A 10,761-nucleotide genomic window follows, 5' to 3' on the forward strand; every position below is an offset into this window, starting at 1 on the left:
AGAGACCCACACAGACCCACACAGACCCACACTCACAGAGACCCACACTCACAGAGACCCACACAGACCCACATAGACCCACACTCACAGAGACCCACACAGACCCACAGAGACCCACACTAACAGAGACCCACACAGACCCACATAGACCCATACTCATAGAGACCCACATAGACCCACACTCACAGAGACCCACACAGACTCACAGAGACCCATACTCACAGAGACCCACATAGACCCACAGAGACCTATACTCACAGAGACCCACACAGACCCACATATACCCATACTCATAGAGACCCACATAGACCCACAGAGACCCATACTCAAGAGACCCACACCCACAGAGACCCACACTCACAGAGACCCACACAGACCCACATATACCCATACTCATAGAGACCCACATAGACCCACAGAGACCCATACTCAAAAGACCCACACCCACAGAGACCCACACTCACAGAGACCCACACAGACCCACAGAGACCCATACAGAGACCCACACAGACTCACAGAGACCCATACTCATAGAGACCCACACAGACCCACACTCACAAGAGACCCACACTCACAGAGACCCACACTCACAGAGACCCACACCCACAGAGACCCACACTCACAGAGACCCACACAGACCCACAGAGACCCATACTCACAGAGACCCACATAGACCCACACTCACAGAGACCCATACAGACCCACAGAGACCCACACTAACAGAGACCCACACAGACCCACATAGACCCATACTCATAAAGATCCACATAGACTCACAGAGACCCACACCCACAGAGACCCACACTCACAGAGACCCACACAGACCCACACTCACAGAGACCCACATAGACCCACACTCAAAGAGACCCACACAGACTCACAGAGACCCATACTCATAGAGACCCACACAGATCCACACTCACAAGAGACCCACACTCACAGAGACCCACACTCACAGAGACCCACACTCACAGAGACCCACACCCACAGAGACCCATACTCATAAAAAACCCACACAGACCCACACTAACAGAGACCCCCACTAACAGAGACCCACACTCACAGAGATCCACACTCACAGAGACCCACACAAACCCACAGAGACCCACACTCACAGAGACCCACACACACAGAGACCCATACTCACAGAGACCCACAGAGACCCACACAGACCCACACTCACAAAGACCCACACAGACCCACACTCACAGAGACCCACACTCACAGAGACACACAGAGACCCACACTAACAGAGACCCACACTAACAGAGACCCACACTAACAGAGACCCACACTCACAGAGACCCACAGAGACCCACACTCACAGAGACCCACACTAACAGAGACCCACACAGACCCACACTCACAGAGACCCACACCCACACAGACCCACACTAACAGAGACCCACACAGACCCACACTAACAGAGACCCACTCTAACAGAGACCTACACTCACAGAGACCCACACTAACAGAGACCCACACAGACCCACAGAGACCCACACTAACAGAGACCCACACTAACAGAGACCCACACTCACAGAGACCCATACAGACCCACAGAGACCCACACTCACAGAGACCCACAGAGACCCACAGAGACTCACAGAGACCCACACTAACAGAGACCCACACTAACATAGACCCACAGAGACCCACACTCACAGAGACCCACAAAGACCCATACTCTTAGAGACTCACAGAGACCCACACTAACAGAGACCCACACAGACCCACATAGACCCATACTCATAGAGACCCACAGAGACCCACACTAACAGAGACCCACAGAGACCCACACTCACAGAGACCCACACTAACAGAGACCCACACTAACAGAGACCCACAGAGACTCACACTCACAGAGACCCACACTCACAGAGACCCACAGAGACCCACACTAACAGAGACCCACACTAACAGAGACCCTAAGTAAAACTAAACTAAGTGTATTGCCACCAGGGTGTAAGGGGCCCCCCACTGAGCTGCTGTGCCAATCTTGGTCCACGCGAGCGGCCTGCCCTGCACCAAGTGAAAGCAGCTCCGTCAGGTCGCTCGTCACGTGGCAACGGCGTTAGAGCGGCCAGGAGAATATTCCTCGCACTCTTAAGACGCACCGCTCAGATCGCTAGGGATGGGTTAGCGCGTCTCCCTCGTGCGTGTGAACATACACAGAGGGTGGACGTGGATGTACGATAATTTTGTCGTGATGGTGGTCGCAGCTGCTGCGAGCTGCTAAGAGACACTTGCCCCTACAGTCTGTTAGAGGGCCACACGGGGGGCCTTCACTGGAGGGGTTTGCTTTGCCGCACCAACGCTCCCCACACACACAGTGCACACACGGTGAACTCGTAAAGTGATGACAGGAAACGATGAGGTTAAATGTGCAAAAGTTTAATATATTAAACGGCAATAAACGCATTCAAGAATGCGAGTGAGGTAAAAAATATATCATTTCTACATTGAGGTAAACTTTTTTTACATTCTGAGGTAAAAACAAATCTTTTTTACATTGAGGTAAAAAAAATACATTCTGAGGTTAATTTTTTATTTATAAACATTCTGAGGTAGACAAAAACATATTTTGAACATTACGAGGAACATTTTTTTTTTACATTCTGAGGTAAAAACATGAACATAAAATTGTCCTTAAGTAGACATAAATTAACAAATGCTCTCTGTGTATCTGTCTCTCTCTCTGTCTCTCTCTGTGTCTCTCTGTGTATGTGTCTGTGTGTGTATCTCATCTCAGTCAGTCGACCCGTGGCACCTGGGTCTGCCCCGTGACCTCCTGCCAGCGGTCGTTCGACACTTCACGTGGCCTCAAGGTGCACATAGCCTGGCACAAGTGTCGTGGTGACGCGATTCGCCACTTAGTGGCGAATGGCGGTTGTTGTTGTTGTGTCTGTGTATTTTGTACCATCGGACACTCCACCCCCACAACTCCCAATCGGTGATGGGGCAGTTGTGGAGAGAGTGGAGAGTTTCCCATACCTGGGCAGTGTGCTTATGACTGGCTCCAGTTTAACAGCAGAGGTCTCACTCCGAATCAGTCGAGCGGCAATATCTTTTCATCGGTTGCGTAACGCTGTGTGGAAGCTACCTGGTCTGTTGCTCCGCACTAAGCTTCAGGTCTTCTCGGCCACAGTCATTCCCTCCCTTCTCTACGCTTGCAAAACGTGGATCCCCCTAATGGAACATCTTCGCCGGTTAGAAACATTTAGGCTAGCCTGCCTACGATCCATCCTGGGTTTAACCAGACTGGATTGTGTGAGGAGCTCACAAATCCTTGAAAGATCTGGGCAAGGTCCCATCGGTGAGCTCCTCCGGCGGGCAAGGCTGCGATGGCTGGGTCATGTAGCCCGCATGCCCGGCCACCGCATGCCGAAACAGCTTTTGTTCGGCCGGATTGAGGGGGCTAAGCGGGTGCGGCACGGGCTAGAGAAGAGATGGAGTGATGTGGTACAGGAGGACGTGGAGCTGAGTGGACTTGCCGATGACTGGTACCAGCAGTGTCAAGATCGGCCTCTGTGGAGGAGGCTCGTGAAGGATGCTACTGGGCAGTTGGAGGTAGTCGCCCTCCAACAACAATGGAGGGCGGAGGAGCGACGCTCAGAACGAGCGGAGCGCCGGGTGGCTAAAGCACAGCAGGTTGGCACAGTAGGGGGCACAGGTGGTGCATCAGCCAGTCATCTCAGTCAGTCGACCCGTGGCACCTGGGTCTGCCCCGTGACCTCCTGCCAGCGGGCGTTCGACACTTCACGTGGCCTCAGGGTGCACATAGCCTGGCACAAGCGTCGTGGTGACGTCACCGCCACTTAGTGGCGAATGGCGGTTGTTGTTGTTGTGTCTGTGTGAGTGTCTGTGTGTGTGTCTGTGCGTGTCTGTGTGTGTGTGTCGTGTCAGGACAGGAACGTGTGCACCACAGAGTGGATCTCCCTGCGGCAGAGTGGGCAGGCCATGCCACGCCGCTGCAGCTCCAAGGCGCAGCGGCGGCACGTGGCAAGATGGCCGCTTTCGCCGTGAACTAACGTGCAGCTACGCGGTTCACTCCGGCACACCACGCACTCACCCACGACAACACCACCAGCACCACCCACACCACCAGCACCACCACCCACACCAACACCACCAACCACACCAACACCACCACCCACACCACCAGCACCACCCACACCACCACCATCACCCACACCAACACCACCACCCACACCAACACCACCGCCACCACCACTGCCACCACCACCCACACCAACACCACCACCCACACCAACACCACCAACCACACCAACACCACCACCGCCACCACCACCCACACCACCACCATCACCACCACCGCCACCACCACCCACACCACCACCCACACCAACACCACCACCCACACCAACACCACCACCCACACCAACACCACCACCAACACCACCGCCACCGGCTGGAGCGCAAGATGGAGAGGAAGTGGTGGAGGTGGTGGTGACGTTGACACCGGCTGAAGGGGAAGAAAAAGAAGAGAGTGAGTATGTGAGTGAGTGAATGTGTGAGTGTGTGTGAGTGTGTGACTGTATATGGAACAGGTTCGCAGATTTGCTGAGCATTTCTGTGAGGTCCTGGGGGAGGGAAAATCCCTCAGCCAGGAAAACATCGTGGCACAAAGTGAGGATGACCCTGCTGATGCTGCGGTGCCTCAAATATTGGAAGAAGTCACCCCCTGTGAGTGGCTGGCTGAGGTGCCATCTGCTGAGGAAGTATTGAAGGCGATCCGGAGTCTGAGACCAGGAAAGGCAGCGGGCAGAGATGATCTCCCAAGCGAAATGCTGAGGGAGGGTGGAGTTTGTGCACAGACTGCCCTATATGACATCATAACAACAGTCTGGACCACTGGACGGGTTCCGCAGGATTGGAAGGATGCCCTGGTGGTCCCCCTTTTTAAGAAGGGGGACCACCGCACTGACTGTAACAACTACAGGGGCATCTCACTCCTCAGTGTGCCGGGAAAGGTCCTGGCAAGGATTATTCAGTATCGCCTTGCCAGGCACGCTGAGGAGAGGCTTGCAGAGCCCCAATGCGGTTTCAGGAAAGGGCGGTCCTGCACAGATGCCATATTTTCTGTCCGTCTGCTACAGCAGAGGTGTAGGGAATTCCAACAAGACCTACATCTCTGCTTTATTGACCTGGTCAAGGCCTATGATACCATCAGTAGGCCTGGGCTCTGGGTCGTTCTTCGTGCTTTTGGAGTACCTGACCCTCTGCTCACGATCATTAAGGACCTTCGTGATGGTGAGCGCGCCCGGGTAAAACTACGTGGCCGGGAGTCAGAGCCATTCCCTGTACACCTTGGGGTGCGACAGGGATGTCCTCTGGCTCCCACATTATTTAACATCTATTTTGACCACGTAGTTCGTGAAGCCTTCAATAGCTGTACCGGGGGAATCTCCATATGGTACAGATATAATGGGAGGCTGATCGATGCCCGGGTGCGGTCAAGGGATGGCTCCCTATTGCTCAGCCACGTTATGTATGCTGATGATTTGGTAATAGCTGCTCAGTCAGAGGAGGAGTTGGAGACGCTGCTGCTGAGACTGGAGCGTGCCACTAAGAGGTGGGGCCTTACCATCAGCCCCACCAAAACTAAGCACCTGCCTGGGTATTTTGTACCATCGGACACTCCACCCCCACAACTCCCAATCGGTGATGGGGCAGTTGTGGAGAGAGTGGAGAGTTTCCCATACCTGGGCAGTGTGCTTATGACTGGCTCCAGTTTAACAGCAGAGGTCTCACTCCGAATCAGTCGAGCGGCAATTTCTTTTCATCGGTTGCGTAACACTGTGTGGAAGCTACCTGGTCTGTCGCTCCGCACTAAGCTTCAGGTCTTCTCGGCCACGGTCATTCCCTCCCTTCTCTACGCTTGCAAAACGTGGACCCCCCTAATGGAACATCTTCGCCGGTTAGAAACATTTAGGCTGGCCTGCCTACGATCCATCCTGGGTTTAACCAGACTGGATTGTGTGAGGAGCTCACAAATCCTTGAAAGATCTGGGCAGGGTCCCATCGGTGAGCTCCTCCGGCAGGCAAGGCTGCGATGGCTGGGTCATGTAGCCCGCATGCCCAGCCACCGCATGCCGAAACAGCTTTTGTTTGGCCGGATTGAGGGGGCTAAGCGGGCGCGGCACGGGCTAGAGAAGAGATGGAGTGATGTGGTACAGGAGGACGTGGAGCTGAGTGGACTTGCCGATGACTGGTACCAGCGGTGTCAAGATCGGCCTCTGTGGAGGAGGCTCGTGAAGGATGCTACTGGGCAGTTGGAGGCAGTCGCCCTCCAACAACAACGGAGGGCGGAGGAGCGACGTTCACAACAACGAGCGGAGCGCCGGGTGGCTAAAGCACAGCAGGTTGGCACAGTAGGGGGCACAGGTGGTGCATCAGCCAGTCATCTCAGTCAGTCGACCCGTGGCACCTGGGTCTGCCCAGTGACCTCCTGCCAGCGGGCGTTCAACACTTCACGTGGCCTCACGGTGCACATAGCCTGGCACAAGCGTCGTGGTGACGTCACCGCCACTTAGTGGCGAATGGCGGTTGTTGTTGTATATGGGTAGCGGTAGTGTAGTAGTAGTTAGCGCTACGTCGTGCTTTGAACCCGGGGAGGGATTGAGGAGGAGGGAGGGAGGGGAACTTCACCTCGCCTGCTGTCGGCCGTCACTATGGAGAATGACTTCACGAACAGCGCTGCCACCGAGTGTCCGGAAGAGAGAGACAGGGAGATCCAGGCTGGGTTTGGATGCAGGCTCTATCTCCCGCCCCTCTCTCTCTCTACCCCTCTCTCTCTTGTGCTTGTTTATTTTTATTTCACTTTTTATTATAATTTTTCTATCTACGTGACTTTAGTGAAAGAACCAAAGAATATTCACCCACTCAATCACTCGCCCACTCAGTAAATAGCTCACCCACCCACTCAATAATTCACTCGCCCTCCCACTCACTCACTCACTAAATAACTCATCCACTCACCCACACTCACTCACCCACCCACTCTCCACCCTCTTTCTATCTCCCTCACCTGGGATCTCTGAGTGAGAATCCCTCCACACCAAACACCTCCCCCAGGAGGTCCCCGCCACACCTCACCAGGTACGGCCTCTCTACATCGTAAAGTTGTCTCCGCTTGATGTATTGTCCCACGTAGTGGTGCGCCTACGTGGGACGCACACACACACACAACAACAACCGCCATTCGCCACTAAGTGGCGGTGACGTCACCACGACGCTTGTGCCAGGCTATGTGCACCCTGAGGCCACGTGAAGTGTCGAACGCCCGCTGGCAGGAGGTCACTGGGCAGACCCAGGTGCCACGGGTCGACTGACTGAGATGACTGGCTGATGCACCACCTGTGCCCCCTACTGTGCCAACCTGCTGTGCTTTAGCCACCCGGCGCTCCGCTCGCTGTTGTGAGCGTCGCTCCTCCGCCCTCCGTTGTTGTTGGAGGGCGACCGCCTCCAACTGCCCAGTAGCATCCTTCACGAGCCTCCTCCACAGAGGCCGATCTTGACACCGCTGGTACCAGTCATCGGCAAGTCCACTCAGCTCCACGTCCTCCTGTACCACATCACTCCATCTCTTCTCTAGCCCGTGCCGTGCCCGCTTAGCCCCCTCAATCCGGCCAAACAAAAGCTGTTTCGGCATGCGGTGGCTGGGCATGCGGGCTACATGACCCAGCCATCGCAGCCTTGCCTGCCGGAGGAGCTCACCGATGGGACCCTGCCCAGATCTTTCAAGGATTTGTGAGCTCCTCACACAATCCAGTCTGGTTAAACCCAGGATGGATCGTAGGCAGGCCAGCCTAAATGTTTCTAACCGGCGAAGATGTTCCATTAGGGGGGTCCACGTTTCGCAAGCGTAGAGAAGAGAGGGAATGACCGTGGCCGAGAAGACCTGAAGCTTAGTGCGTAGCGACAGACCAGGTAGCTTCCACACAGCGTTACGCAACCGATTAAAAGATATTGCCGCTCGACTGATTCGGAGTGAGACCTCTGCTGTTAAACTGGAGCCAGTCATAAGCACACTGCCCAGGTATGGGAAACTCTCCACTCTCTCCACAACTGCCCCATCACCGATTGGGAGTTGTGGGGGTGGAGTGTCCGATGGTACAAAATACCCAGGCAGGTGCTTAGTTTTGGTGGGGCTGATGGTAAGGCCCCACCTCTTAGTGGCACGCTCCAGTCTCAGCAGCAGCGTCTCCAACTCCTCCTCTGACTGAGCAGTTATTACCAAGTCATCAGCATACATAACGTGGTTGAGCAATAGGGAGCCATCCCTTGACCGCACCCGGGCATCGATTAGCCTCCCATTATATCTGTACCATATGGAGATTCCCCCGGTACAGCTATTGAAGGCTTCACGAACTACGTGGTCAAAATAGATGTTAAATAATGTGGGAGCCAGAGGACATCCCTGTCGCACCCCAAGGTGTACAGGGAATGGCTCTGACTCCCGGCCACGTAGTTTTACCCGGGCGCGCTCACCATCACGAAGGTCCTTAATGATCGTGAGCAGAGGGTCAGGTACTCCAAAAGCACGAAGAACGACCCAGAGACCAGGCCTACTGATGGTATCATAGGCCTTGACCATGTCAATAAAGCAGAGATGTAGGTCTTGTTGGAATTCCCTACACCTCTGCTGTAGCAGACGGACAGAAAATATGGCATCTGTGCAGGACCGCCCTTTCCTGAAACCGCATTGGGGCTCCGCAAGCCTCTCCTCAGCGTGCCTGGCAAGGCGATGCTGAATAATCCTTGCCAGGACCTTTCCCGGCACACTGAGGAGTGAGATGCCCCTGTAGTTGTTACAGTCTGTGCGGTCCCCCTTCTTAAAAAGGGGGACCACCAGGGCATCCTTCCAATCCTGCGGAACCCGTCCAGTGGTCCAGACTGTTGTTATGATGTCATATAGGGCAGTCTGTGCACAAACGCCACCCTCCCTCAGCATTTCGCTTGGGAGATCATCTCTGCCCGCTGCCTTTCCTGGTCTCAAACTCCGGATCGCCTTCAATACTTCCTCAGCAGATGGCACCTCAGCCAGCCACTCACAGGGGGTGACTTCATCCAATATTTGAGGCACCGCAGCCTCAGCAGGGTCATCCTCACTTTGTGCCACGATGTTTTCCTGGCTGAGGGATTTTCCCTCCCCCAGGACCTCACAGAAATGCTCAGCAAATCTGCGAACCTGTTCCTGGGGGTCGGAAATTGGATCACCGTTTTTTCCCCTAATGATGGTAATAGGTGTGGCGCTGCAGGTTACTTTTTTGATGGAGTTAAATAGAGATTTGTGATCACGGGCCACTGAGGCAGACTCCATCTCCTCAGCAACCCGCGACCACCACCCATCCTTGCAGCGCCTCACGGCTCTCCGAACCTCCGAGCGAAGGCTGCGGTAAGCCTCCTCATTCTCTGACGTGGGATTCTGTAGCCGATGACAGTGGGCCTGTCGCTTTTTCTCAACCATCCTGAACAACTCCTCTGTCATCCAGGGTGTCTGGGGAGGTCTGGACCGCGTACCCAAAGCAGCCATTGCAGCTGCATGAGTCACAGTCCTAAACCTCGCCCATTTACCCTCGACATCAGGAGGAGTCGGGGACGATGCCAATCCCAGCCGCAAGCGATGATGAAATTCTCGCTTGCAACTTTCATCAGATAACTGAGACCAGGCCACTTTAGGTTGGAATGGGGTCCTGGGTGTACACCCACCACCGGAGTGGAAGAATGGCAGGCACACGCATGCACACACACACGCATGCATGCACACACACGAGTGGGTGACTGAGTGGGTGAGTGGGTGAGTAGGTGGGTGGGTGAGTGAGTGGGTGATTGAGTGGATGAGTTAGTGAGTGGGTGGTTGAGTGATTGAGTGGGTGAGTGGGTGGGTAGGTGAGTGAGTGGGTGAGTGAGTGGGTGTGTGGATCAGCGAGTAAGGGGATCAGTGAGTGGGTGGGTGGATCAGTGATTTAGTGGCATGGGCGGAAGAGATGGACTAGTCAGTGAGTGGATGGGTTAGAGGGTGAGTAGAGTGAGTGGTTGGGTGAGTGAGTGGATGAGTGAGTGGTTGGGTGAGTGAGTGTTAGTGTGTGGGTAAATGTAGTGGGTGAGTGGTTGGGTGAGTGGGTGGCTGAGTGAGTCGGTCAGTGAATGAATGGGTGGACGAGTGGTTGGGTGAGTGGGTGGGTGAGTGTAACGTCTGTACTATGTTGAACTTCTTTCGCACCACACGTAGCCATCTGTGATAATCGTGCAAATGCAAATTATACAGCAGGTGTCAGGGTCGTGATGGAACCCACGACCTCCTGTACACCAGGCGAGGTAGTCAACATCTCCTAGCCACGCAGATGATGATGGTGTTGGTGGTCGTGATGGGACCCACCTGCTCCCACGTGAATGTGTCGCCCTCGACACCGACCGACTGCAGCAGACGAAGCATCGCAGGCACCGGCTTCAGCTGCGTCCCAGCGGACAGAGGCATCACGGAGCCACATGTCATCACTCACACAGACACAAAGGTCCCCCGTGTAGCCTCGGCAGGCTATAGGGGCAAGTGCTGTTAGCAAATAGAAGCACCTATGAAGGCTGCCGGCACTGTGGCACATGAGGGGGTGGGTGGCCAGCACCACGCCGGACCGCCTTTGTCTCCCCAGTGGCTTTGTTTACTACGACACACTGCTACACCAGCTACTCTTTTGAGTCAACCTAGGGGAGGCCCAGGACCGATTGTAGTGTATA

General features: G+C 54.8%; 1 protein-coding gene across 1 annotated transcript in view; it reads left to right on the top strand.

Moving 5' to 3' along the window:
* The window catches only part of LOC142917354 (uncharacterized), a 661,949-nt gene that overhangs the window by 374,144 nt on the left and 277,044 nt on the right, over positions 1–10,761 (top strand). The gene's annotated exons all lie outside the window — the stretch shown is intronic.

The sequence above is a fragment of the Petromyzon marinus genome, unplaced genomic scaffold (assembly GCF_048934315.1).
Source record: "Petromyzon marinus isolate PM22_M1 ecotype Great Lakes invasive population unplaced genomic scaffold, UKy_Petmar_22M1.pri1.0 PM_G_Scaffold_47, whole genome shotgun sequence".
Classification (NCBI taxonomy): domain Eukaryota; kingdom Metazoa; phylum Chordata; class Hyperoartia; order Petromyzontiformes; family Petromyzontidae; genus Petromyzon; species Petromyzon marinus.